The sequence below is a fragment of the Crinia signifera genome, chromosome 9 (genome assembly GCF_055691185.1).
Source record: "Crinia signifera chromosome 9, ASM5569118v1, whole genome shotgun sequence".
Taxonomy (NCBI): Eukaryota; Metazoa; Chordata; class Amphibia; order Anura; family Myobatrachidae; genus Crinia; species Crinia signifera.
Genome location: NC_139225.1, coordinates 34,835,081 through 34,859,489, shown reverse-complemented (window position 1 = coordinate 34,859,489; position 24,409 = coordinate 34,835,081). Strand labels below are relative to the sequence as shown.

The window sequence follows — 24,409 nt, the reverse complement described above, 5'->3', positions numbered from 1 at the left end:
TTGATAAAAAAAATTAAAAAAAGACCCCACAGCACCCTCAAAAAAAAAAAAAAAGGTGATCAGTGATGCGACACTGATTACCAGTGAGGGGCAGCAGGTGCACAACCTTTGGTGCAACTGACAGTGCAACTGGCAGGTATATATAAAAAATAACCCCTCTGCACCCCCAAAAAGTTGCTGATCACCTCAGATATAGTGATCAGCACAAAAGGGGGGGGCAGCAGACACAAAATATAGCACTCTCTATCACTCTCTGGGCCTTATTCTGATCGGTGCGGATATTCCCGCATGCGGACGGACCGCCGATGTTGATCGTCTGCGCATGTGCAGAGGTCACTCTGCGCATGTGCAGGCGATTTCGCCGCACGGATTCTTTATACGCCGCACAGGGGGCGTAGAGGGGCGTGAGAGGCTACTTAGCCTCATTACCCTATGCATACGCCCCGCGTTTCATGGGCGTTCCCATGCAAACGCGGGGCGTATGCATGGTAATGAGGCCGTGACGCGTGGGTACGGGGCGGGCATCTGACATCGCCGGATGTCAGCTGCCCGCCCCCATACATGATTTCACACGGACAAGTGTCCTTGTGGTCTTGTGTTGCGGGACCTGGTGGAGCGTGCGGCCCTGCATTCGATGTTCGGCGACCATCGAATGCAGGGGCTGCTCCCAAGACGGAGGAGGCGTATCCCCGTCCAATTTCATGCGGATTGCCACATATCCGCGTACGGACGGCAGGTGGCGATCCGTATGGAAGGCGGGGATTCGCCTGCACGGTTGCGGCCGCATATTCTGATCGGGCCGCACCGATCAGAATAAGGCCCTCTGTCACTATCTCTCTCTGGCCCTTATTCTGATCGGTGCGGAAATTCCCGCTTGCGTACGGGCCGCCGATGTTTATCGTCTGCGCATGTGCAGAGGTCACTCTGCGCATGTGCAGGCGATTTCGCCGCATGGATTCTTTATACGCCGCACAGGGGGCGTAGAGGGGCGTGAGGGGCTACTTCTCCTCATTACCCTATGCATACGCCCCGCGTTTCATGGGCGTTCCCATGCAAACGCGGGGCGTATGCATGGTAATGAGGCCGTGACGCGTGGGGACGGGGCGGGCATCTGACATCGCCGGATGTCAGCTGCCCGCCCCCATACAAGATTTCACACGGACAAGTGTCCGTGTGGTCTTGTGTTGCGGGACCTGGTGGAGCGTGCGGCCCTGCATTCGATGTTCGGCGACCATCGAATGCAGGGGCTGCTCCCACCATGGAGGAGGCGTATAACCGTCCACATTCATGCGGATCGCCACATATCCGCATACGGACGGAGGTGGCGATCCGTATGGAAGGCGGGGATTCGCCAAGACGGACATCACCGCATATTTCTGATCGGCCCGCACCGATCAGAATAAGGGCCTCTATCTCTCTCTATCTCTCTCTATCTCTCTCTATCTCTCACTATCTATCACTCTATGACACTGCAGCAGCAGCACTGACAGTTATATATATAAAAAATAACCCCTGCACCCCCAAAAAGTTGCTGGGGGTGCACAAAAGGGGGGCAGCAGACACAAAATATAGCACTCTCTATCACTCTCTGTCACTATCTCTCTCTATCACTCTATGACACTGCAGCAGCAGCACTGACAGTTATATATATAAAAAATAACCCCTGCACCCCCAAAAAGTTGCTGGGGGTGCACAAAAGGGGGGCAGCAGACACAAAATATAGCACTTTCTATCACTATCTCTCTCTATCTCTCTATCTCTCACTATCTATCACTCTATGACACTGCAGCAGCAGCACTGACAGGTATATATATAAAAAAAAACCCTGCGCCCCCAAAAAGTTGCTGATCAGTTAATTTATACTGATCAGCACAAAAGGGGGGGGGGGGGGGCAGCAGTCAGTTGCACACGCAGTACAGCTGTATATATATAAAAAATATATATAGCACAATCTGTCACTATCTCTCTATCTCTCTCTATCTCTCTCTATCTCTCTATCTATCTATAACTCTATCACACTGCAGCAGCACAAAATATAGCACTCTCTGTCACTAGCCCTCTCTATCTCTCTCTCTCTCTCTCTCTCTCTATCTCTCTATCTATAACTCGAACACACTGCAGCAGCACAACACAGCACAGCACAACACAGGAAGTCACAAGAAGTAACAAGATCCAGGAACGCTACAAGCAGTGATCAGGTAAGTGTTTGCAAGGATCAGGTCAGTATATCGCGGCAGATAGGCACGGTGACCGCACTGCACGCAATTCCAGACCGGAATGGCGTCTGCAGTGCAGTCACCGTTAGTTTAAATCACCCTCCATGGCTGTGATTGGTTCGTCGGTCCGACGAACCAATCACGGCCTTTGGGGGCGGGTGAAGTGAGGTGGGGTGACACCAGTGTCACCCTTACACCCCGTGGTGATTGGTGCTGTACTTTACAGCACCAATCACCACCGATCCCTGTGTCACCGGCGAACGTTATTCGCCGGTGACACAGAAAACGCTGTGAATGGCTGTTCACACTGAACAGCCAATCACAGCGATCGCCGACGGGGGGGCGGCATCGCAGCCCCCCCTGGGCATGCAGGGACATGTCTGCTGTCAGGGACAGCAGACATGTTTAAACTGTCACCGCGTCTATAGACGCGGTGACAGTTAAATGGCATGACGTACATTTATGCCATGTGTCGGGAAGTACATCCCGGCCATGACGTAAATGTACGTCAAATGTCGGGAAGGGGTTAAAGAAACAAGAATAAATGTTAAAGTGGAGCTGCCTCCCCACCATCTGCTGTGCTGCTGCTGTAGACAGCAGCCTGCCACATGTTGTCTGAAGACCCACCACCCCCAAAAACTTGGGGTAGTTGTTTGAGGATGCAGTTAGAATCCCGGCGGTCAAAATCCTGACGCCGGAATCCCGACTAAATTAGTGTGCGGAGCATGGCGAGGCACCGGGCCTGCAGGGGGGGGGGTGATCCACTTGCCCCCCATTGTTGGGATTTCGGCAGTCGGGATTCCGGCGTCGGGATTTCCACCGCCGAAATTTCGTACCAATCCAATTGTTTGAAGCGATCGGTTTAGCAGTAGCTACTAAAAAAATTCTGTGCAAAATTATGCAAATTGGGCTTTGATTTTCTACGCACCCCTATTCTCTGGATTTAGCGATTTCTTCCTGTTTCCAAATTTGAAAATCTGGCTCGTGGGGGGAGATTCTCATATATGAGAAGTTATCGCCAATGAACTGATACACCTTACTTTTCCTATGGTAATAAAAAAATTGGAAACTCGCTGGACTAGGTTGAGTAATTTTTTTCCCCTAAAAAATATTTTAGTTGCTTCTTCGCCACTAGAAGTCGTGTTATATTAGCTCCGGCCTGATCTAACTGTTATTATCGCTGCCGCGAGTAATGGTGCTCACATACAGTAACATAGTAATTAAGGCTGAAAAAAGACATTAGTCCATCGAGTTCAACCTATCTAACTTGTAACTACTGACTTGAGTAAGTCATATCTATAGGATTCCCTTAGTGGCCAAAAATGTATCCAGTTTTTATTTCAAAATTAATTTAAAGTAGTTGCTGTAACCACCCCCACCGGCAATAAGTTCCAGAATGTTACTGCTCTAATGGTGAAGAATCCTCTTCTTAATTCAGTACGGAATTTCTTTTCCTCGAGCCTCAGTACATGCCCGCGTGTCATAAGTATAGGCCTGTTAGTGAACAAATCATCTCCCAGTTCCATATGATTTGCGTGTGCGATTTGAAATTTTTAGTTAAAATCGCATCGCTTCTAGTTCAAATCATACCGTGTTTATTTTGCCTTGCAATGTGATGCGCGCTTTTGCGTAGTCCAAATCGCAAGGCAGGGATTTTTGCGCTAGATCACATGTGTCCTGTTATTGACTTTTGTAGTGTGGTCACAAAAGTGGGTGTAGTTCAAATCTCATGTAGTTCAAATCGTATTCAGTGTATAGCACAAATTGTGTGGCACAAACTGTACCTAGCATACATCTCATTGTGTGTGAGCACCATAAGTCGTGGGCTACGCACAGACTGCACACACTAGAAAGATCATTAGTTGGTGAGCGGCTTGAGAATGGATTTGCAGCTAATCGCCGATCCAGCTAATTTTCGGACTGTGTAACCATTACTGCCTCACAGCACTGAGGTTAAGGGTTCGATCCCCACCATGGCCCTAACTGTGCAGAGTTTGTATATTCTCCCCGTGCTTGCTGGGTTTCCTCAGGGTACTCCGGTTTCCTCCCACAATCAAAAAATATACTGGTAGCTTAATTAACTCACAACACAAATTAACTCTAGAGATAATGGGTGAGATTTAATAGGATGAGATTTTCAGAAAGTGAGAGATTTGGTAAGAAGTCTCCAGTTTTTTTTAAAGCGGCAATCATTTACACTGATAAACCAGTGTGATTTTGCAGTGTAAATGATTGCAGCTTTAAAAAAACTGGAGATTTCTCACCAAATCTCTCACTTTCTGAAAATCTCATCCTATTAAATCTCACCCATTTGTGTGTGCGTGTATATGTGGTTGGGAATATAGGCCCTTATTCTGGTTCACTCGCAAAGGCAAATTCCTTCTCAGATGGACAAAACCATGTGCACTGCAGGGGGGCAGATGTAACATGTGCAGAGAGGGGGGAAATGTAATTGGGTGCAATCTTTAGTCATGTTTTAAAATCGCAATAAATTTAATGCGAAAAAAATCACACATTTTTTAAAAACTCGCAAATGTAATCGGGTGCGAAGTCAGAATTCTCATGCGATCTAGTGCATTTTTTAGTAAGGAGATTTTTAGAAATGTGCGCTTTTTAGTAATGTGAATGGAGATGCTTTCAGCCAATCATGGCTGAGTGCTTTTACAGCACTGTGACAGCAGGGATCCCCACTGCCATTAGTGCGAGGGAAGCCATCTCACCCTGCACTCAGTGCGAGGGGAGCCGGCTCACCCCCGCTGTCAGTGCAGGGGAGAGTCACCGCTGGAGCCAGGAATGGTAATGTATAGTAGTGTAAAAATAATGTATGTATTAAAGCTATACTATTCTATGTGTTTGTGTGTGTGTGTTTTTATTTGAACATTCTTTTTACAAGTGAACTACAGGTCCAAGGGGGCCCATTAATGCTCTGTATGCTGTGACTTGTGGTTCGCCAGGTCGAACAGACTGTTCGCTGGGTGCACGCACCCAAAGCTGCGGCCAGGGGGTGTGGGGCGGAGCTGGATAGTTGCGCCCAAGGAAACGCGAAGAGTTTTATGGGCTGGGAGTTCCCATGGAAATCGCCCGGTGATGCGGGCACCAGTGGCGGGCAGCTGCCTGCCCACTTCCTTCTGAATGCCCACGCACATTTAAGGTTACCTCAGAGTAACATCAGATGTGCGTGTGCCTTCAACATCACTCGATAGTTGACAGCCATCAAATGATGTGGGTGTTCCCCCACATCCTGGGCATGGATGTTTATGTTAAACATCCATTTGCAGCCCATGTGAACGAACGCAGCGTGCGAGGGGAGGGGGGCGTGTGTATCGGTATTTGTAGGGTGGCGTCTGGTGGACTTGCATGCCCGCGAATTCTCAGCCTTGCGAATCAACCAGAATAAGGTCCTAAGTATATTTATCAGTCTTTGCCATCTTTACAAATGTCTTCACTGGCTGATAACAGATTGACTAACCAAATGGAGCTAAAGCTTAGTGGCTTGGAACTAAATGCATTTAACTATAACCAGCGTTTCTAATAATTATGCTGTTATTGGAAAGTTTGAAGCATAAGGAACTAACAATTACTAACTAACAATTACTAATCATCCACCTGTTGAGCTAATACGGAGTTATTTGAGAAAGGAGCAGCAGTATTTTTACTTTTGAACTATATTCCGCTGTGGCATTCTACGGATTGTATATTGTTATTATTTGTGTTTTCATTGCTTTACCAGACGGTTATTGATTTTGTGTTGATTTTGTATAAATATAAAAGTAAGTTTTTATGGTCCAATCCAAAATCGGTGTTTATTTTGTTTTTACTTTTAGACCGTAAGGTGATTGGAAGTTGTGCTTACTGATGATTAAGGCACAGTTTGTTCTTTATAATGAGATGATTGATGTCGATGTCCACGTCTATGTAGCCTTTTGGTGGTAATATTCCTGATTTATCATCCATATCACTAAGGAACCAGATCCGTATTTGTTTTTTTTTCTGCTGCTTTATCTGTATCTGTCTCTGCATTGATGTCTTTTTCTTTACTGCTCCCGATGCTGTTGTCTCCAGTCTGGATGTCGGGTTCCGACCTTATATCCTGTGGTCTCTTACAAAAGCTACAAAAAAAAGTGCTCAGTAGCCGAACATAGGCAGAAACCATCAGGGTCTCTATATCCTATATGATGTCACAGTGCAGTGTATAGGGGCACATTACTTAACATCATAGTTGCCTACCCTCCTGCTATCTGCAGGAGACTCCCTGAAATAGCAGCAATCTCCCTCATTAGTCTAGCATTCTCCCTCATGTCACCTAGCCCACATTGCACTGACATTTTTTGGGAAAAAAGGAATGAGAGATTGATACATTTACATTGAATCATCTGCACCATTTCCTAGCACTTTACCTTTAAGTATAGTAGCTCTTACTAATACCCCTTTCACACCAGAAAATTCAGGGACTTACCTGAGAATATGGTCCCTGGATCATGCAGGACATTCCCGGGTTGGCCCCTTTCACACCGGCCTAGTCCCTGCATTTTCTGGTGGGAGAGGGCAGCAGGAGGTGGGGTCCGGGGTCCTGACTGCGGGGATCCGGCAGCGGCAGCTGAGCGCATGTATCGCTATTTGCCGGGCAGCGGGGCGGGAGAATTTGAAAGCATTTTGAAAAGACTGGCAGGACGCTGATTGGCTGACCAGTCCTTTCAAATCCAGCAGCTCTTCCCACCCCAATGCCCGACAAATAGCGATACAAGCACCCAGTCTTCTCTGCCAGATCCCCACATTCTGGACCCTGACGCCCGGACCCCTAGACTTCGCCGCCCAGATCCCTGGACCCCGGAACCCTCTTCCCAGATGGAAGCAACCCGGGATGCCGGGTAAGTACCTTTCACACCGGCCTGTTTCACGGGAGCAACCCTGCTATCTATTTTCACAGGAATTTGTCCCGGGAACCTTGCACACCAGCACTAGTTGCGGGTTGTTCCTGGGGCCAACCCGGGAATTCAGGCTGGTGGGAAAGGGGTATAACTGCTTTGGGGCTCATCTACTTTTGGATCTAAGTAATTTTAAAAGATTCCTCTCAGATGTAGCAGTACACACCCACACTTCTAGGTGCCACGTTCACAATATCTTTTTACAATCTCTCCATATATGGAACTAGACACGCCCTTTGTGTGGAGCATGACACGCCCCCTCAATGGGGTGCTGTGCAAAATTCTACTACCAACTATAATCTCCCTGAAACTAGTCTTCAAAATTAGGCAAGTATGCGTAACATGGTAGCATAATGTATTACAGGACCGCATATTATAGTACAGTATAGTACAGCAATGCAGGAGGAATTGTGTTGTACTTTCTGCTCTACAGATCCTGCTAAGAGTTTAGATAAAAGGTATTGACTGCAAGTTATTGTCACTCAATTGGCTGCACTAATATATTATATAGCATATTCCTGTATATTAGTGTGTCAGTAAAATAATATCATTTGACAAGAGCAGAGTGTCTGTATTAACTAGGGATGCCAATCCTGGGGCATTTTTTCAATCCCAGGATTTGGGATTAACCCCTTCCTGACAGAGCCAGTTTTTGCGTTCCTGACAGAGCCCTTTTTTTCAAATCTGACATGTCTCACTTAAGTGGGGATAACTTTTTTTTGCTTTTACTTATCCCAGTGATTTTGAGATTGTTTTTTCGTGACACATTGTACTTCAAGTTAGTGGTAAATTTTCGTCGATACAGTCTGTGTTTTTTTGTGAAAAATACCAAAATGTCGGAAAAAAATGGAAAATTTAGCAATTTGCAAAATGTTAAATTTTCTGCTTGTGAGACAAATAATCATACCACTCAAAATAGTTAATAACTAACATAGACCATATGTCTACTTTACGTTTCCATCATTATTTCAACTTCCTTTTAATTTTTTTGGACACTAGGAGGCTTACAATATGAATAGCAAATTCTCAAATTTTCAAGAAAATTTCAAACACTGATTTTTTTAGGGACCAGTTCAGTTCTGATGTGACTTTGAGGGACTTGTATGTGAGACACCCCCATAAATGATGCCATTTCAAAAACTGCACCCCTCACAGTATTCAAAACAGCATTTTGGAAGTTTGTTAACCCTTTAGGTGTTTCACAGGAATTAAAACAAAGTGTAGGTGAAATTTCAAAATTTCATTTTTTTTGCAGATTTGCAATTTTAATACATTTTTCTAAGGAACACAGTACATTTTACTAGAGAAATGTGACTAAAAATTGATTCCCCCAATTATTTTGTTTTCATAAATAATCTATATGTGGCCCTAGTGTGCACGTTGACCAAACCACAGGCTTCATAATAGAAGGAGCACCTACTTGATTTTGGAGCCTCCTTTTTATGAGATTATTTTTTAGGCACCATGTAGGTTTCTAGGCACCATAAGATGCTAAAAGTTAGGAACCCCCCCACAAGTGACCCTATTTTGCAAACTACACCCCTCAGGGAATTCATCTAGGGGTATAGTGTACATTTCAAACCCCCAGGGGTTTCACCAATTGTGGTACAACTGGGCAGTGAAAATGAAAAATTATTTTTTTTACACAAAAATGCAGTTCTGGCTCCAAATTTGTCATTTTCAGAAGGTATGAAGGAGACAAAGCACCCCAAAATCTGTGCCCCAATTTCTCCCGAGTACGGCAATGCCTCACATGTGACCAAAAAATACCATTTGGGTGCATGGCAGGACTCAGAAGGGAAGGAGTGATTTTTGGATTTTGCAGCTCAGATTCTGGTGGAATTTTGGTTGGTGCTATGTCGCATTAGCAAGACCCCCCAAGCACCAATACAGTGGAACCCCCCACAAGTGACCCCATTTTGCAAACTACACCCCTCAGGGAATTCATCTAGGGGTATAGTGTACATTTCAAACCCCCAGGGGTTTCACCAATTTTGATACAACTGGGCAGTGAAAATGAAAAATTAAATTTTTTTACACAAAAATGCAGTTCTGGCTCAAAATTTTTCATTTTCAGAAGGTATGAAGGAGAAAAAGCACCCCAAAATCTGTGCCCCAATTTCTCCCGAGTACGGCAATGCCTCACATGTGACCAAAAAATACCAGTTGGGTGCATGGCAGGACTCAGAAGGGAAGGAGTGATTTTTGGATTTTGCAGCACAGATTCTGGTGGAATGAATGGTGGGTGCTATGTTGCACCAATACAGTGGAACCCCCCCACAAGTCACCCCATTTTGCAAAGTACACCCCTCAGGGAATTCATCTAGGGGTATAGGGTACATTTCAAACCCCCAGGGGTTTCACCAATTTTGATACAAGTGGGCAGTGAAAATGAAAAATTACATTTTTTTACACAAAAATGCAGTTCTGGCTCAAAATTTTTCATTTTCAGAAGGTATGAAGGAGAAAAAGCACCCCAAAATCTGTGCCCCAATTTCTCCCGAGTACGGTAATGCCTCACATGTGACCCAAAAATACCAGTTGGGTGCATGGCAGGACTCAGAAGGGAAGGAGTGATTTTTGGATTTTGCAGCTCAGATTCTGGTGGAATTTTGGTGGGTGCTATGTCGCATTAGCAAGACCCCCCAAGCACCAATACAGTGGAACCCCCCCACAAGTGACCCCATTTTGCAAACTACACCCCTCAGGGAATTCATCTAGGGGTATAGTGTACATTTCAAACCCCCAGGGGTTTCACCAATTTTGATACAAGTGGGCAGTGAAAATGAAAAATTACATTTTTTACACAAAAATGCAGTTCTGGCTCAAAATTTTTCATTTTCAGAAGGTATGAAGGAGAAAAAGCACCCCAAAATCTGTGCCCCAATTTCTCCCGAGTATGGCAATGCCTCACATGTGACCAAAAAATACCAGTTGGGTGCATGGCAGGACTCAGAAGGGAAGGAGTGATTTTTGGATTTTGCAGCACAGATTTTGGTGGAATGAATGGTGGGTGCTATGTTGCACCAATACAGTGGAACCCCCCCACAAGTCACCCCATTTTGCAAAGTACACCCCTCAGGGAATTCATCTAGCGGTATAGTGTACATTTCAAACCCCCAGGGGTTTCACCAATTTTGATACAAGTGGGCAGTGAAAATGAAAAATTACATTTTTTTACACAAAAATGCAGTTCTGGCTCAAAATTTTTCATTTTCAGAAGGTATGAAGGAGAAAAAGCACCCCAAAATCTGTGCCCCAATTTCTCCCGAGTACGGCAATGCCTCATGTGTGACCAAAAAGTGGCAGGACTCAGAAGGGAAGGAGTGATATTTGGATTTTGCAGCACAAATTCTGGTGGAATGATGGTGGGTGCTATGTCGCATTAGCAAGACCCCCAAAGCACCAATACAGTGGAACCCCCCCACAAGTGACCCCATTTTGCAAACTACACCCCTCAGGGAATTCATCTAGGGGTATAGTGTACATTTCAAACCCCCAGGGGTTTCACCAATTTTGATACAAGTGGGCAGTGAAAATGAAAAATTACATTTTTTACACAAAAATGCAGTTCTGGCTCAAAATTTTTCATTTTCAGAAGGTATGAAGGAGAAAAAGCACCCCAAAATCTGTGCCCCAATTTCTCCCGAGTACGGCAATGCCTCACATGTGACCAAAAAATACCAGTTGGGTGCATGGCAGGACTCAGAAGGGAAGGAGTGATTTTTGGATTTTGCAGCACAGATTTTGGTGGAATGAATGGTGGGTGCTATGTTGCACCAATACAGTGGAACCCCCCCACAAGTCACCCCATTTTGCAAAGTACACCCCTCAGGGAATTCATCTAGGGGTATAGTGTACATTTCAAACCCCCAGGGGTTTCACCAATTTTGATACAAGTGGGCAGTGAAAATGAAAAATTACATTTTTTTACACAAAAATGCAGTTCTGGCTCAAAATTTTTCATTTTCAGAAGGTATGAAGGAGAAAAAGCACCCCAAAATCTGTGCCCCAATTTCTCCCGAGTACGGCAATGCCTCACATGTGACCCAAAAATACCAGTTGGGTGCATGGCAGGACTCAGAAGGGAAGGAGTGATTTTTGGATTTTGCGGCTCAGATTCTGGTGGAATGAATGGTGGGTGCTATGTGGCATTAGCAAGACCCCCGAAGCACGGTGAAATTATGAACCTAATAATCCATAGATGTGTGGTATATTTTAAAACACTCCTTTATACATAGGCCGGGTTTGTCGGGGCAAGTGTCACACTGGAAAATAGTTTGCTTTCTTATTCCCTTTTTATAGCAAACTTTGCACCTTTTTTGTGTCCTGCCCTTTTTTCCAGTGGAGGGGATTTCATCAGGAAAATGCTGCCCTGGTACAATACGGGGGCCAGTACTAGAAGTACTGGGGCCCTCTGCCTGCTGGTTCCCAAATATTAGGCCCTTTATGACTTCCTCTTGAAAGTGCATAAATGTCCCCCTCTGGCCGGTAGAACGGAATAGCACGTAAGCGTTATACAGTGCCATCTGGATGATATACACGGCCAGCTTCTTGTACCAGATTTTTGTTTTCCGCAGGGCACTGTACGGCTTCAGTACCTGATCTGAAAGATCCACTCCGCCCATGTACCTATTGTAATCCAGGATACAATTAGGTTTTGAGGTGTGGGTACTGGTACCTCGTACAGGGACGGAGGTGGTACTGTCTCCGTGAATTGTTGTCAGTATAAGGACATCCCTCTTGTCCTTATATTTGACCAACAACATATTTTCGGTGCATATTCCCCTGCTTTCACCCCTTCTCATTACTTGGGCAATGTGCGTTTTTGGGAGGCCTCTTTGGTTCTTGCGCACAGTACCGCAAGCTGCTGTACCTCTTGAACCAAGGGCCTTAAACAGGGGGATGCTGGTGTAAAAGTTATCCACATAGAGGTGATAACCTTTATCCAGGAAGGGGTGCACTAAATCCCAGACAATTTTTCCACTAACACCTACGAGGGAGGGGGGGCATTCTGGCGGTTCAATTCTTGAGTCCTTCCCTTCATATACCCTAAACCTGTGAGTGTACCCTGAGGTGCTTTCACACAGCTTATACATTTTTATGCCATACCTTGCCCTCTTACTGGGAAGGTACTGGCGGAATTTAACCCTTCCTTTAAAATGTATAAGGGACTCGTCTATGCAAATGAATTTATCTGGGATGTACATCTCTTCAAATTTGGCACTGAAATGATCAATGACCGGCCTGACTTTGAATAGCCGGTCAAAGGTGGGATCATCTCTGGGTGGGCACTGTGCATTATCGTTGTAATGCAAAAATTTAAGGATCGTCTCAAATCGAGCCCGGGGCATGGCCATACGGTAAAATGGGGTGCTGTACAGAACATCTGTACTCCAATATTGCCTAATTTCTGGCTTTTTTACTATGCCCATATGAAACACCAGACCCCAAAACGTCATCATCTCTACTGCATCTACAGGGGTCCACCTAGCAAATGATGACGTGGGGTTTTGAGCAATAAACTGCTGGGCATATAAATTAGTTTGGTCCACCATTAAATTTATAAAATCATCAGAGAAAAACAATTTGAAAAAGTCAATTTCTCTGAGACCTGTGGAATCAAATTGGATTCCTGGCATGGCCAAAAACTCAGGAACCTGGGGCTCAAAATTGTCTGGTGGTGGGGTCCATACGAGATCAATTATTGGGGGGGGTCTCAGCTGCTCTACGGGGGCGTCTTTGAGGGGGTCCCTCATCACCAGAGGAGGAAGAGGAGCTTAAGGCGAATCCTTCAAATTCCCCGCTTGCATCACTGGCTGTGTCAGAATCAGAAGCAAGCATGGCATATGCCTCCTCTGCTGAATACATTCTTCTGGATGACTGGGATGACATTTGGGATGAAATTTGGGATGACATTTGGGATGCCATTTTTATTTTTGTGTTACTGGTAGTGAAATGTTTCAACACGTGTATAGTGCAGGGGGGGGTACAAACTTTATTTCAACCAGGGGGGTATGTAGTGAGTAGTGTGTATGTAGTGCAGAAAAAAAAAAATACTTTATACAAAAAAAAAAAATTGAAGGGGTTAAAAAAAAAAAAAATTGAAGGGGTTAAAAAAAAAAAATTGAAGGGGTTAAAAAAAAAAAAAAAAAGGTCCTGCGCCAAAAATTGAGCACAGATGTTGGTCAGTAACGTCCGTCACTGAACAGCGCTCAAAGGCAACAGGAATTTGATAAAAAAAAAAAAAAAAAAGATCAACCCTGTGCCGAAAAAGATGATCAGTGATGTACGTCACTGATCAGCGCACAGCGGCCACAGGACACCCACAAAATCACAGTGTGTGTAAAAAAAAAAATTAAAAAAAGACCCCACAGCACACACAAAAAAAAAAAGGTGATCAGTGATGCGACACTGATTACCAGTGAGGGGCAGCAGGTGCAACTGACAGTGCAACTGGCAGGTATATATATATAAAAAAAAAACCTCTGCACCCCCAAAAAGTTGCTGATCACCTCAGATATAGTGCTCAGCACAAAAGGCGGGGGCAGCAGACACAAAATTTAGCACTCTCTATCACTCTCTGTCACTATCTCTCTCTATCTCTCTATCTCTCACTATCTAACACTCTATGACACTGCAGCAGCAGCAGTGACAGGTATATATATATATAAAAAAAAACCTGCGCCCCCAAAAAGTTGCTGATCAGTTAATTTATACTGATCAGCACAAAAGGGGGGGCAGCAGTCAGTTATATAAAAAATATATAGCACAATCTGTCACTATCTCTATCTCTCTCTCTCTATCTCTCTATCTATAACTATCACACTGCAGCAGCACAAAATATAGCACTCTCTGTCACTAGGCCTCTATCTCTCTCTCTCTCTATCTCTCTCTATCTCTCTCTATCTCTCTCTATCTCTCTCTATCTCTCTCTCTATAACTATATCACACTGCAGCAGCACAAAATATAGCACTCTCTGACACTATCTCTCTCTATCTCTCTCTATCTAACTAACGCTATTACAGCAGCACAAGTTCACAGGAAGTCACAAGTCACAGGATCCAGGAAGCATCCAGCACACTACAAGCAGTGATGAAGCAGGCAAGATATTTGCAAGGATCAGGTAAGTATTTTGCAAGGTTCTGGTCAGTATATCGCGGCAGCTAGGCACGGTGACCGCACTGCACGCAATTCCAGACCGGAATGGCGTCTGCAGTGCAGTCACCGTTAGTTTAAACCCCCCTCCATGGCTGTGATTGGTCCGTCGGTCCGACGGACCAATCACGGCCTTTGGGGGCGGGCGGGGTGTGGTGGGGTGACACAAGTGTCACCCTTACACCCCGCGGTGATTGGTGCTGTACTTTACAGCACCAATCACCTCCGATCGCATGTCACCGGCGAACGTTATTCGCCGGTGACACCGAAAACGCTGTAATTGGCTGTTCACACTGAACAGCCAATCACAGCGATCGCCGACGGGGGGGGCGGCATCGCAGCCCCCCTTAGGCATGCACGGACATGTCTGCTGTCAGGGACAGCAGACATGTTGAAACTGTCACCGCGTCTATAGACGCGGTGACAGTTAAATGCCATGACGTACATTTACGCCATGTGTCGGGAAGTACTTCCCGACCATGACGTAAATGTACGTCAATTGTCGGGAAGGGGTTAAAAAATGTTAAATTCTGGGATTGGGTCAAACCCCCCCCCACTTATGCGGGGCTGGGCATCAGCAGCATGGTGGAGCCGGCAGGGAGCAGTGCTGTGGAGAGGTGGAGCCAGTGGGGAGCGGTGTGGCATTGGGCGCTGAGGGTCAGCCGGCAGGAGGGGTGAAGGAGAGGTTGAGCTGGCAGGAGCGGTGCGTCAGTGGTGGACAGAGAAAATCAGCGAAGTGCGGCTGCAGGAAGAAAGGTGAGGTGCCGGGCTGCACAAGGTAACCTCTGATGTCACCGTACGCCAGGGTCAGGAGCAGCCAGGCAGCCTCTGAGTGGGTGCTCAGCAATGCCCGGAATCCAATTTGTGCACGTGCAGACTAATCCCAAATCCCAGGGTTTGAAGCTCCAATCCCGAGATTCAAATTCCTGGTGATTTTGAGGCCAAATACCGGGATCCCGACGATCCCAGGATTGGCCACTTAAGTATTAACCCTTTCCATTAAACCAGTAGTAGCAGGAATACAGTAATACATCCATTCTGATTTTATACAGGTGAGCTGTAACATTATCGGTACAGGATATTAGTAACTTACCATATATATATGTAAAGGGCTACTGTTGACGATAATGACAATACCAGACAACATCCAGCGGCAATCAGGAATAATTTAGTATCTGCACATGCAAAAAAGAACCAGGTTGGATATATACGCGTCATATCATTTACAGCCATGTTATACATATATCAGATCCTCAAAATTAAATAACTTAGGGCCTTATTTTGGTTCATTCTTTCTGACAAAATCCTTCTTAGGTGGACAAAACCATGTGCACTGCAGGGGGGCAGATGTAACATGTGCAGAGAGAATTAGATTTGGGTGAGTAATTTTGATTCTGTGCAGGGAAAATACTGACTGCTTTATTTTTACACTGCAATATAGATCTCACTTTGAAGTAAAACCCCATCCAAATCTAATTCTCTCTGCACATGTTACATCTGCCCCACCTGCAGTGCACATGGTTTTGCCCATCTAAGAAGGATTTTGTCAGAAAGAATGAACCAAAATAAGGCCCAGTGTTACTATGGTAACTGCAGAATATGCTAAAGCACAGCGAATATAGGCCCTTATTCAGATCCGATCGCAGTACAAACTTGTTCTCAAAATGGGCAAAACCATGTGCACTGCAGGTGGGGCAGATGTAACATGTGCAGATAGAATGAAATTTGGGTTGGGTGTGTTGAAACTGAAATCTATATTGCCAATGTGACCCGATTGCAGTGTAAAAATAAAGCAGTCAGTATTTTCCCTGCACAGAAACAAAATAACTCACCCAAATCTAATTCTCTCTGCACATGCTACATGTGCCCCCCCTGCAGTGCACATGGTTTTGTCCATTTGAGAAGGAATTTGTGCTGTGATCAGTTCTGAATAAGGGCCATAATTTCCCCCATCGCTTCCATACTTTAGGTGCTCTGTCACCTGCATCCTAACCTGGGAATGCCCTACACTGTACGCTCCGCAACAGATAATAAATGATGGCCCTTATTCTGGCTCACTTGCAAAGGCAAATTCCTTCTCAAATGGACAAAACCATGTGCACTGCAGGGGGGGCACATGTAGCATGTGCAGAGAGAATTAGATTTGGGTGAGTTATTTTGTTTCTGTGCAGGGAAAATACTGACTGCTTTATTTTTTACACTGCAATATAGATATCAGTTTGAAGTAAAACCCCACCCAAATCTAATCCTCTGCAAAAGTTACATCTGCCCCACCTGCAGTGAACATGGTTTTTTAAATTTGAGAAGGAATTTGCGTTTGCGAGTGAACCAGAATAAGGGCCTATATACAGCAGCACTAAGCTGACCTATGCACATACCTGTAAGCACAATCCTATAAGTAGAACATTACAGGTCACCCAGCTGCAGATGTAACTAATACAGTACTTGCCTTTCCTCCCGGAATGGCCGGGAAGCTCCCGAAAATCAGGTCCAACTACCGGCCCCCCGGGAAGGTAGGCAAGTCTCCAGCTTTGCCCCTGAAGCCCCCTTACCCTCCAACTCCAGGGTTTTGCGGGTCCACGGCAAAGGGGCGGGGCTAAAATGACACGAATCGCATTATTTTGCGTCATTTTAGCCCCTCCCCCAATCCGCAGACCTGCAAATTGCCGCGTTTGAGTGGCATGGGGGTGAGGTTTGCTGACATTAGCCAAGTCCCACCCCTCCTGTCTGCAGTATCTGGTCTCCTCTCTGGGCTTCTCCCGGAGAGGAGACAAAAAAGTCAGTAAGTATGACTTACACCCCCCACAGGTGCTGCCCCTGTCCCCACTAATTCCTATTACTGACACATTGCACATATATGCTGTTACGTGTACAGTACCTGTGTCCCAGCTTTCAGTCCTCAGGGTAGTGGCGTTGCCTGTGGAAACACATAGAGAATATAGAAGATAAAGCAATGTGTGTAGTTAAGTATAAATAATGCGCAATAATCACTTTGCCAAGTGATACTGTGACATGAGATTTCCTTAGTGTTATTTATTATTACCAGTTACTTATATAGCGCACACGTACAGTATTTACATAGTACATACATGGACACTAAAAAAGTGCACCACATCCCCTCTCTGTACTCGCGGGCACTATTTTATTCTACCATCACACCCCAGTGGATGGTAGGGTATGAAATACCACCTGTTGTATGTTGTGTGTTATGTCCTGTATGTCTGTATCTGCTGAGATGTACATGTGTCTGTCTTTTATCGGCTAAATAATATGATTTCTTTCTTCTTAGTAATAATCTTCTCTTATAAGAATGATAACACTTACCTTCAGTCGCCGCAGTAGGTTGTTCTTTTCCAGGCATAATTAATAAACTTAATAACAAAATTGACAGTTGACCAGAGAAAAACATTTTTATCCTTTCTACACTGAAACTTCCAATCAAAAGGCTGAAAGTGCAGCAGCCTGTGACATCACCCTGGCATCTGGAATGTCATAATGACAGGAAGTGGCTGTGCCTTATTAGGGGCAATCTGCGCATGGAAATTAATTATATGATGATGATGTGTTTAAAAAAAAAAAAAAAAAACTGCCACAGTTAAAAATAATGTTCTCAAATGAATATGCAGTTCGCTCACAAATGCTATAACATATATCAGTAGAACCATTTCTGTATAAATGGTCTCCATCAGGGGGCCTTGACCTTATGATTAGGACACATAACATTGGTTTTCCATGCTATAGGTTGAGTAGTTAAGGTCTCCCTATTGGAATTAAAGCTATGGGGTCTGGGCTGGACGCTTTGTGTCTTTAAGCCCCACCCCATTGAGATATTCTTCCAAAAATCATGAATTTGAATGGAGTGAATTAATTGAATCCGGTCTCGCTGGCCCCTGCCCAATGATTCACAGTTCCTGGCTTTACACCCATTAGGAAGTGTGTGGGATGCTGGAGAGCCATCCTTACTTCTGGGGGTCTCCTAAATCTTCCAGGAGTATGGCTATGGTTTAAGTAAGGGTACATCATAATGCCTTATTCCATTAGGTAAAAAATGCTCCATTCCTGGACTTCCTTGCCTCTGGCAGTTGCGAAGGTGTGGCTGTTGCTCAGTCCAAAATTCATTAGGGGAGCCGCACCAACTGCCACCCCAAACATCTTTCCGGGACTTGCTGGCTGTTGGTGTTTCACCCCCGAATGAAAGCTAGACTGTGCTGCAACCCCGCCATTGCAAATGCCACTGGCAGGGCCATTGACATCCGTTAACCCTGTTAGACAATAAATGTATTATATATTAAACAATATAAGAAACCGATACATAAAATATTTTCCATTTAGCATTCATTTGTCATTTACAGTTTTTACATTAATGTTATCATTTTATAATTCATTTGTTTCCAGCCCATCAAAATGACGTAACACCATAACAGTAACGTCAGCACCGATGGCTGCATGCGTCCAAGAGGAGCAACACTTGAATTGCACAGTTGGGCGCCATCTAGTGGCTGCTGGCACGTAGAACACTTATGTAAATCTCTCAGTGTGTATGGGAGATCTAGACTGCGGGAAATGTACCACACTAAGGGGTCGATTCAGACCCGCTCGCAGCAGGCCGAACTCGTCCCCATCCCCAATGGTTGGAATTTGCTCATGCGCAAACCCCGGGAGCAAATGGCTTTGGAGAGTCTCAAACTCACCGGGCCATTTGCTAAATGGTGGATGGGAAGCAGCGGAACGCCCAGCATTTAATTGGTGTTCCCATAAAAACCCTGTGCGTACCCCTACAGACTCAGACGTGTCGATACATGCTTGGGGTGGGCAGCTTACGTCACATGGCGTCAGTGCCCACCCCATTTTCGGCCATCTATGTCCAGGATAAAAGTATAGACCGAATCAGGCCCTAAATTGCTCAGAACACATCTGACTCTCCCTGTGTGTATGCCCCATTAGGCAGCTCTCTCTTTCTGCTACTAGTTGGCAAAAAAAAAAAAAAAAAAACAACCCTTCCTGCCTCCTATTACCCCCCGACCCCCATCCCCAAATTAAATGATTAAATATTGGGGATGAGAGACCCTACTGTAAGCTTCTTGTGGCAATTCATGGTTAATCGGCACGCTCAGAACAGCTGGATTATACAGCCACAATGTCTGTAAACATAGGCTGATTCTTGGCATGAAATCGTTGTACTTATCATGTACACAATTACAAGATACTGGCAAACTTCATTGCAAGTCTTACCAAGAAAGCTCATGAATTGTCTTACAAGAATCCTATTTGCTGCTTAGGCGACACGCTATCTCTAAAACACAGACAACTTCTGTCAGGTCGTTAAGTACCTGTCCAAGTAAAAATGGCAGAATTTGCAAAGGGCAATCTGTCGAAGAGTAACTAAAAGTTATCTTTGTCCACACTAATAGCTAAAAAATATCAGCCATACAGTATCCCCAATGTATGGGGCTTAGACACGGAGATTTGCAGAGCATTTTGAGTAATGCTCTCCAGCTGTTGGGAAACTACAAGTCCCAGCATGCTTTGCCAAAGTTTTGCTATTACGGAATGCTAAACTGTGGCAAGGCATACTGGGATGTGTAGTTTCATAACAGCTGTAAAGCCACAGGATAACCATGCCTGGTCTTGGGCCGCATTTATCAAGTAATATTTGCGGCTAAATCCCCGAAAACACCCATTTTCAGGGGTTAGCCACAAATATTATGTATCACCCTAATGCAGGGGTTCCCAATCTTTTTCAAATCACGGCACCCTAGAGTATCAGAATTTTTCCACGGCACCTCTAGGCCCAAATAAATATATATAAAATTGTGATTTGTGATTTGTGAAGAAGATTGTGTTTATATGTGCTTATTTGGTTCAGTTATATGTTAAATGGCAGGATTTGCTTCTGATTGTACACATCTTATGATTGGAAGCCACCAGCACTGGTTTTGTCCATAAATAATTGATCATAAATAATGTGAATTGGTCCTGGTCCACCAACCCGTGGCACCCCTGCAAGTGTCCCGAGGCACCCCAGGGAGCCACGGCACACAGTTTGGGAACCACTGCCCTAATGTATCACAGGGGACGGCAGCAGGAATCTCCAATCCCTGCTGCGATCCCCCCCTGCAGCGCCACTGGCCACATCCCCTATAGGTTTCTATGGGGGATGCAAAGCTGCCCGATGTATCAACATCGGGCAGCCCGGCTTCGCACCCCTGGGTTATCGCCATTCTGATATGGGGATAGCCCATTGTAGCCTATGGCTACACATCGCACTGCCCGGGCATCAGTGTGGTCAGCGGGGTCACCGGGGGGTTAGCACATAACTGCGCATGCGCAGACCCCCCCGGCTTCCGGCTCCGGGCATCGCAGGGACGGGCTCTTTTCGGAGCCCTGTCCCTGCGCATAGCAGGTGATACATTGGGGTGAAATGATCGCATTTTACAATGCGATCTTGGGCGGTAATATTCCACCCAGATTGCATTGTAAATGTGATCAATGATAAATGGGGCCCTAAATGATTTTGGAATAGAACTGTATTTGAAAATGATCTCTAGTTGCTTGCTGCATGCTGCTGAGTGCTAGCATGTTCCTTAGAATGTCTGCCCCACATTCTTCGCTACTAACTTTAAGGAGTGTATGCAGCAGAAGGCTTTTCCATGCGGAAGGGTGTGTGTGTGTGTGTGTGTGTGTGTGTGTGTGTGTGTGTGTGAGGGGGGGGGGGGGATTCCCTTTTCCTGATTACATTTCACACTCCTTAGTTGCAAAGTCCCAATTCCGTCTGGCAGCTATTTGGCCGGCCGCATCTCTATTGTATTTAAGTGTGTGGACAAAACACAGAAGCCAAATCCTGATGTTTGCCAGTTGGACAGATCAGCTGAAACCCACAGAACGCCATTGGCTTGGTACAAGGGCCGCATACGTAGTCAGAGACAGCCACAGGAGTCTTCTGCACAATCAACATGTCCATCAGACTTTTCTTGGCTCAGAAGTCCTGTCAGTTGTTGGAATTTGCTTTTCAAACCCCCTAATTGAGCTCTAAAATGCCAGGATGTATGGGTAGAAGCATGGACTGCCAGGGAGGCATTGGCATTATGATATGGTCAGAGGCGTAACTCTGGGAGGCATTGGAATCATCTGCCACTGGGCTCCTGCCTCCAAGGGGGCACCTCTCCTCCCCAGCAAGTTTGAATCAGCTCATTGAAAGCCATCCATATCGCTTCTGAGGATGACTCCCCCTCTTAGCAGGACCATAGACATCACACTATCTTTATTTTAAACATAATATACATAACATTGCTACATACACACATATTTGTATAAAAGGTGCTGTGTGTTGGGGGGGGGGGGGGGGCACCAATATTTATCTTGCCTCCAGGCAAGATGACCAATCACTGCCCTCACCGCACGTCACTGCCAATAGGAATACAAATATTTATTACTGTAGCTTCATGTCTCTTTAATGCAGTCTCCAAGAAGGTTAAAGGATGCAACTGCAGTACTCCATTTGTTTGTTACTGTGTCACTGGGGGAATAGAACTACCATTGTCTGAAAAGATACCTGAGCAGTAATAAGGCGCCTATTGAATTATCATGACTGACATTTACCTTAACTTAAATTACCCCTAGAAAGAATCACACCGGACACCTTATTCTAAAACAATCACACGGACAACAACTGCATAAGTTAAAAGGTCGACAATATTTATTAAGTGGTATGACCCTATCGAAAGGGATAGCCAGGAAAGCGCTTGGAGACCGGCTCAGGTAAAAAATGTTAGTATTGGCGGCGACTACAACGCCCCAACTTATAACCAGGGGCGATGAACCGCCCCCATTGAATTTAAGGCACAGCCCGCGCTGTGACGGTCTTACCGCCCCTCCTATGGCATGGCGAGGACACTTTAAGGAAGTGGCCAACGTCCCCCCTCGGGGGGCAGGACTCACCAGCCATCCTGGAAGAGGGGGGCAATACCGCACAGTGACCACCTGTACCTCAAAATTTACCGCTGGTCGAGAGCGCCTTCCCGCCAATTATTAATTAATTTTTGTAAAGCCAAATTAGGTGAAGGCCGAAAGGCCAGGTAGCAATTGAAAAAGGGAGGGAGGGTGGGAATCCAGACTCAAAGAGGAAGCAGCATCATCTGACTCCCCTTTATATACCCCTGCATAAGCTACCACCCCTTTTCTACCTAATTGGCTACTCTAACTATCAATCACATGCACTTCTATGGGTAATGAGCTATTCAACAACTTTATTAGGACAATCACAAAATTCACAGGCTCTTAAATACCCTCATGCCTATACAGCCCTTGCTTAATCTACTGTAAGTACATTGCTGCATTACCTCAGCTAGCCAGTAGATGGTGTTGCAGAAACCTTGTTTTGGCTCCTTTTATGTCACTGACTGCACTTTATGGTTTCTACATGTTTACAGGTAGAAATGTGTCCTGAGTCATTTCTTGGAAGTGGGACAAGCATTACATAATATCTGGTTTTAATTTCTTATCGGGCCACGGAAAGAAAGTCCAAATACATAGAAATAGTTTTCTTTTTCAAGGGAGGTTTCAGTATCCGTGAATTCAAAGAATTTGTCCAATTTCTTACGTTTAATCACTTCACAGAATAATGTTTAACTTGTAACAATGCCAATATGTCAGATTTAAAGAAACAAGACATTTTTCTGTGACTTGCCTGTACAGATGTGTCCTCATACATGTTTCCTTAATATGTCATGCAGCAAGAGATTCCGGGCGAGAGTCAGCCGCCAGCTCCTCTGCAGCTGCCATGGGCATCTCTTGTAATACGAAGCGACTAGGGCTAACCAGGAGACTGTACTGATTAAGGGCCTTATTTTGGTTCACTCCTTCTCAGGGCCGATGCAAGGTTTTACAGCACCCTAGGCAAAACTTCTGCCTTCTGCACGCCGCCCCGCCCCCCCCCCCCCATCACCAATTACCCATTTTACTAATAAATCAGACACATACACGCAACCGTGAACTTCATAAATATATTTCTCCTGCCGCCCTCCCCATATGTCTGCCTATGGGGGGCTATGCTGGAGGGAGATCTGAGACCCCATCCAGCACAGCACCCCCTCCCCCCATAGACAGACATGTCATATATTCAGATCCCCTATTGCACAGCCTCACCCAATAGGCAGATATGTCAGTCAAATGTTTTCCCCACACAGTTGTCAGTATGCCTGCAGACAATCCCAGTCACAAACAGCCAGCCCGTCCCCCCTTCTCACTTCAGCACAGCCTCCGCAGTCAGTGAAATGTATTCCCCTTTCACAAACACACACAGTCAGTCTGCCCCTGCCTCGACTCACAGTTATCAGCAGTGCCGCGGAGCTCCAGTCCTCAGTCCCCTTGTCTCTCAAGCTGTAAACACATGACAACAGCCTGAGAGGAGCTGCCAGTGCTCCCCCTGCCTGCCAGCGGCTGCAACTTCGTGTGATAGATGGCAGCCGCAGCAGGGAATGAGCCAGAGTGACACTCAGAAGCACCTCAGACCCACCGCGCAAACATCGGGACCACGACCGATATATCGGTGACCGGGGGGGGGGGGGTTCTATGTACTTGGAACCCCCTTCCCCCTGCGTGCGCGCCTGAAGAAAACAGGCAGCTATTCACGGAACTCGCTCCTGCCACTAATATACTCAATTTAGATGTTGGGCTGAAGAAGAGGCGCCCTCTAGTGGCCAGCTGCCTAAAGCTGCCTAATGGAAGCTCCGGCCCTGCTCCTTCTGGCAAATTCCTTCTTAGATGGACAAAACCATGTGCACTGCAGGTGGGGTAGATGTTACTTGTGCATAGAGTTAGTTTTGCGTGGGGTTTTACTTCAAAGCGAGATCTATATTGCAGTGTAAAAATAAAGCAGTCAGTATTTTCCCTGCACAGAAAAAAAATAACTCACCCAAATCTCATTTTTTCTGCACATTTTACAAGGAGTGAACCAGAATAAAGCCCTAAGGGGTAGATTTATCAAGTAACAATCAGGGGAATATGCGCTTTCCCCGTGCGTTATGACAGGGGATATCGCTTCCCCTGATCTATGACACCCGTGATGCGGGTGTTTAATGTGTGGCAATGCGGGGCAGGTGGCATAGCGC

At 45.6% G+C, this 24,409-nt stretch overlaps 1 protein-coding gene and 1 long non-coding RNA gene across 6 annotated transcripts in view; one reads left to right on the top strand and one right to left on the bottom strand.

Annotated features, from left to right (window-relative positions):
• Positions 1 to 24,409, top strand: part of LOC146035383 (semaphorin-3F-like) — a 103,713-nt gene that overhangs the window by 36,388 nt on the left and 42,916 nt on the right. The gene's annotated exons all lie outside the window — the stretch shown is intronic.
• LOC146036556 (uncharacterized) lies at positions 6,024 to 23,666 on the bottom strand. 2 transcript variants are annotated; one of them, XR_014460847.1, is made up of 4 exons: positions 23,627 to 23,666; positions 17,179 to 17,217; positions 15,394 to 15,475; positions 6,024 to 6,325 (listed from the first exon to the last, which is right to left on the bottom strand). It is a non-coding gene; the product is annotated as an uncharacterized LOC146036556 (long non-coding RNA). The 2 variants fall into 2 exon arrangements; XR_014460848.1 differs by lacking the exon at positions 23,627 to 23,666 and adding an exon at positions 17,625 to 17,744.